A 5,719-nucleotide genomic window follows, 5' to 3' on the forward strand; every position below is an offset into this window, starting at 1 on the left:
GAAGCACGTGTGGAGACACTTTACTGGGCTGACAGTGAGGCCGTGCTGGGATCAGTCCAGCAGCAGCCTGAGCAATGTGAGAGGACAGGCTGATTCAGCACTCCTGGATCCACACAGTCAGTGTTATCCCCTTCTGGGCAGAGCTGGGACTGCTGCTGCAGGTTCAGCTTGTCACACCTAAAGTTGGCTGGCTGTAAAGATCAGTTTGCAGCTCATGATTCTCCTTGGTGGACTTGGTAGCCTCGTAGGAGCCAGCTGTGTTGGGATGCCTGGGCTGACCACCCCCCTGAGGTTTGTGGGTAGCTATTTCAGGAGCTCTCCAAGCACCAGGCTCAGGGTGCTCTCCCAAACTGTGGGGAGAGCTGTCATTGTAGAACCTGTCTGGTGGCTTCTGGGGCAGGGTTGTGGTGCTTCCCTACTGCTGCCTGTCTGGCTGCTTCAGTCCTCTCTGGAGAAAGGCAGCACCTCCTTAGTGCAGGCCTTAACCTCTAGTGGCTTTTTGTGTGGTGCTGGAGATGGGAGAGGCAGTGTGGCCTTGACAGAGGCAGGAGTCAGCATCTCCTGACGGTGCTGCTGGAGCAGCTGCCTGTCCTTGAGCAGCTGCTGCGCAAGGAATGTGATTTTAAAGCTGTTGCGTATGTTTATCACCTCTCTGAATAAGAACGTGGGCAAGGCCAGTTTCTTAACTTGGCTGCTGGTTTGTTTTCTAGGCTTTAAAGCTGGGCCTTGCTGGGTGGAGGGTGCTGTTACATACACCAGCTTTTGAAACTGTAGGCACAACTTCTAGCTTTAGTAGAGCTGGGAGTAAAGCTCCCACAGTAGCTTTTGTATACCTGTAGCTGGTTTCAGCTGAAGGCAGTGCTTTGTTTAAAAGGAGCTTTGAAGACATGCAGGTACCCCGATTGTCCCAGCAACACTGATCTCTCTCATTCATTAAGCTCTGCTCATTTACCAGCAACAAAGCAGCCATTATTTTGCTCTAACTTGACAGTCCATTGTGTGAAGAAATGGGAGATGCTTAAATGACTTCCTTCGGATAGGAGAGGCTTCAGGTGCCAAGTTCGGTGTTTAAAGGCTGTTAGTTGTGGCCCATCAGGCTTTAATGACTCTGTGGCTGCTTTATTTAAGGAAAACTGAAGGACAAATGCAAACCCAGACTAGCTGATGACTAAATCGGCTTCCTGTTTGCTCTTAACTGCAGTCAATTAATGACCTATCGCTTGTTTAGCCGTCCAAAAAGTGTCTCTGATACTGTAATGTGAATTCCTCTGCTCTTCCTCTGCAGCCCCAAGGAAACATTCCAGACAGCGCTGGATGCAGCTGACCTGATGTACATGGTCTTGAATCAGGGAATAAAATGCTCTAGGATGCAGAGACCCAGCAGGTAGCTCTGCTTACCTGGAGGTACTGAGGCAGAGTAAGACTCTGAACAAGAGCTCACCTGAAGCTGGCAGGACCATTCTGCCTGCTCCAGAGGAGTACTGGATGCCATGTACACATCCAGAATAGGGAGATTCCACAGCTGTGCCCCAGAAAAAGAGCACACTTACTTCCCTTGGTCTTGTTGGCCTTTGGATTTGAAGTGTCACATGGCCAGGTTTTTGCCTGCACAATCATGATGCTTCTCTCTACTGGAAAGCGCCTCTAGTAATTGGGTTTTGTATCACATATGCAAATAGAAGCAGGTCAGTGTTCTGCAGAGCAGGGACTTGGCCTAGAGCTGTTGTATTCTGCCATGGTCGCAGACTGGTGGTGTTGCTGAAGATCCAGCAGTTATATGATTTGTTCTGAGCTCTGTCACTCAGGTTTTTGGTGCTGTAATTCTGTGACAGTCTCTGTTACTCTTGGAAGAGGGAGGCAGAGCAGCAAGACTGTTGCAGTGTGTCTTCCTTGGTTTCTGAAGTAGCTGTTTGCCAGCTGCTCAAGTGTTTGTGGTTATGGAATAAAGCAGACTCCTTCATCTGGCTGTGAAACAGGTCATGCAGCAGCAAGTGTCTCCACTTCAGGAACTTTTCAGATTACAGGGGAGATGCTTAGTTGTGTTTCAGAAAAGCCACTTGTAACTAGTAGGTTTATGGTGAACAAGTGCTTTTCTAAGCCCCTAATGATTTCCACTGCACTTTGGGAATACGACTGACTCATCTGACAGCTTTCACTTGGATATTTGTCTTGTGTGCAGAAGGCACTTTAGAGGCTTAGTTTTCAGGGATGTAATTCCCAGCCTTTACAGTTGGAGGTGCAGAGAAGTGTGAAAGGCAAAGCAATGCTGCTGCTGGGTGTTGCCTTCCTGTTTGTTTTCTGAAGGCTTCTCCCTCTGCCTCTGGCTTCTCCAGATTTGGTTTGGAAGTTCAGCCTTGGTCAGAGCTCTGGTGCATGGGGTGAATCTGGTTTTGTCAGAGGAGAGAACTTGCAGCTGAGCTGGGCTTATTATTCTGCTGTCCTCAATGCTTGGGGCCCATCTGAGGAGGGTTTCCATCTGTATTCAGGCCCTGGTGGAAACCAGTATGTAGGAGCAAAGGGAGAGCTGTCCTGGCTGTGGAGGTGGTAGGAATGGGATCTGACTTGGTTCATGTTTGCTTAACCATTCTGAGAAAACCCAGAGGAAGAAAAACCCTGTTAGCTGGATTGTTAGCTGGCTTTCCTAGATCTGGAAGGCTCAAATACCTGAGGACCTTTGTTCTGGATTGAAGCACCACCATTCCAGACTGATGGCACAGAGATGCTGCTGCTGCTATGGCCTGGGAACTGAACCATGCTTGCTGCTCCTCCTGCTCCCTTAACCTACAACCTGCCTGTGGATCACAGCCTCTGCTGCCAGGCCCTGTGGATCCTTCCCACGCAGTCTTAGGCTGTAATTTCCGAAATATTTTCTTGTTTGAAGTGCCTGGTTGGTGCAGCCATGCTGCATACCAGACCGGGGAGAAAACCAGGCTTAAAACTAACTCCCTGTGGCTTGGTTTTAACCAGATGAGCTCCCCAACCCAGCTTCCTGTGTGCAAACTCACCTGCCTCAAGTGGTGTGAGTGGGGAGGGTGGGCTGGGGTGGGGACAGGAGCTGGGCCTGTGGGAGCTGCCCTTGCCTGCAGGTGAGAGCTGAGCTCTGGAGATCCTCATCTTCAAGAGCCTTTGGAATGTATTAAATCCAGGGCTCACAGTTAAAGTCTGGAAAATGCAGCTTTCCATGTGGGCAGTGGTGTGGAAAGCTGTCTGGCCTGTGCGGTGGTGTGTCCTGGCTACAGCGAGCTCCTGGACAGGCCAGGAGGGAGTCACCCAGGAGAGACACTTGCTCCAAGGCCAGTGAGGGAGTGTTTTGTTAAGGACTTTGTTCTCATAATGCTGTTGAAATCAAACCCAACAGGCTTGGGAGGCAGGAGCTCAGTCTCTCCCAGACGCTCGGGCACGAGCCCAGCACAGCGCCGCTCCCTCTGCCAGGATGGTTGGCTTCCAGTGGCAACTCCAGGGAAAAATCCAGGTTGGAAGGGCTTGTGCTGGTGGTTGGTGCTTGGAAAAATCTGCAGTAAAGCATTTGGGCTGGGCTGTTTCAGATGGCAAAGTGAAGTTATTTAGTGTTTGGTCGGCATTTAGTTATTCATAACTTGAGGTTATGACTCTTAAACTGAATTTTTGTTGGAAATTTAATTCTTCCTGCTCTAGTATCTGATTAGTTTTTTCTGCCTACAACAATTGATTGCTTTGTAACAAATCTCCAGACTCTTGGCTTTTAAAAATAACTAGTCCAGGAATGTGTGTAAGTTCTCTGTTTTTTTAGTTGATGTTTTGCGTGGATGACCTGTATCTGTCTTTCAGCCTGGCTGGGAGTATTAAAGGGGAAGCAGCTTGGGCTGGTTGTTGGCTTCCAATGGGAAAAGGTCTAATTTAAAACTGCTGGTTATCTGAGTGGATTCTGCTCTGTGCTTCCACAGTTAGAGCTGTAACTGGATTGCAGGGAGTTTGTTTTTAATGTGGATTGAAGTCATCAGAGGGAATCATAGATCTTTTACTTGAATCTGATTTGGTTTGATTAAATGAAACAGTTTATTTCCTGAAAAATGCAGACAGGGAAAGCTTGGCTGGTTACTGCAGAGTGAGTGCTTCCTGTCACAGATAAATTTGTTCCCTATTTTCCTTATTTCTTCAGTTGTGCGTTTCATCCAAGCTGTTGGGATTCAGGTTTTGCTGTGTGTCAGTACTGTGTCCATGCTTTCCAGAAGATGAAGCTTGGTGGGAATTATTCTTTTGAGACCTAACAAGATCCCTGGTCCCCAAAGGGAAGGGAGTCTCCTGCTGCCAGGGATCTGTGCACAGCGCTCGTGCCTTTTCATAAAGCCAGGAATGTTACATATTCATATGGACAAGTTATGGTTGCTGTGGGAACTGAGTTGGCTGAGCACTGTGTCTTGATCCTTTCCTCCCTATGTTAGAGATGTCCAAAACAAGCCATCAAAAAACTATCTGGGAAGAATTGATGCAGTGAAATACCATGCTGGAGATGCAGTGTGGTGCTGTCAGAGGAGTAGATGCTGTTACAGGTGCTTGGTAGTAATGTGACTGAATTGGCACTACAGCTTGTACTAGTACTACTAGGAGTAGGAAACACCCTGGTGGATGCTATCCTGGTGGAGTGCTGTGGAGGAGGCTGCGACTGGGAGGGGGGAAGGTGACGTGTTGCCAGCAGGTTATGGTTTTAAATGCTCTGATCCTGCCTGTGGTGCCTCTGTCCCCTCACAGGGGTCTGGGCATGCTGATGCTCCTAAAGTGCTGTGGGGTGGGGACAAGGGTCCTGCCTCTGGCAGCAGTGGCCTGTGTCACACGTAGGCTACCCAGCTGCCGCCAGCCTTTGCCTGGGCTTTGCTCATGGGCATCCGAGTGGCATGGGATGTGGAAAAGGAGGCCAGGAACGCTGTCTGGGATGGCTGGGACTGCACGTGAGGGATAATGTGACAGACTGGAGCGACTGCAGCGCCTGCGGAAGGGCCGGGAGCGGTGTGTGGAGTGAGGTGTACATCTGATGGCACAGTGGGAGGCTGTGGGGGCAGGGGGAGGAGGAGGAGACAGCTGCTGCTGCTTGGGAGTCGGCTTATAAATGCCCTCTGACTCAGATTTCGGGTAGCACAGCTGAGCATCTTGTGGTTTCACCAGCCCCCAGATCCCTGCGTTAAACTGGAATTCTCAGACTATGAACCTGCTGCATTTCCTTAGGCTGTTGGCACGGGTTTAAACCGAGGCGAGAATCCGCATCTCCAGTACTGTAGGCTTGTGAACACCCTGCAAGGGAGGGGAGGGCTGGGAAAGGGGGGGACCAGGCGGGCGAAAGGTAAACAGGCCATGAAACATTCCTGATGTGAAATGGGTCTGCTTGGTCCTCTTCCTCCTGTACCAGTGGGATGTGCCCGCTTGGGCTGGAGCAGGGCTGATGGGCTGCTCTCCGGGTAGCGGGGGTTGAAGGTTATTCTTGTTACTCAGGGGTAAACAATGCCGAGTCAGTGAGGCACAGTGGCCAGGCTCGACCAAACAGATTATGCCAGCAGAATTGCGAAGCTTTGCATCGGCTCTGAATCGGAGCCAGCAGCTGGAAGCTGGCCAGGACTAAAGTGTTTTTGGGTTTTGTGGGTGGAGGGAGGCGGGGACAGGAGAGCTGGGTAGCTCTAAAACTAACTGTGCTCTGTCGCTGCTGCTCTCGTCGTTGCTGGGGGGATTGCTGCCTCCAGCCTGGTGTCTG

Source organism: Fringilla coelebs, assembly GCF_963513975.1.
Source record: "Fringilla coelebs genome assembly, chromosome: 12".
Lineage (NCBI taxonomy): Eukaryota > Metazoa > Chordata > Aves > Passeriformes > Fringillidae > Fringilla > Fringilla coelebs.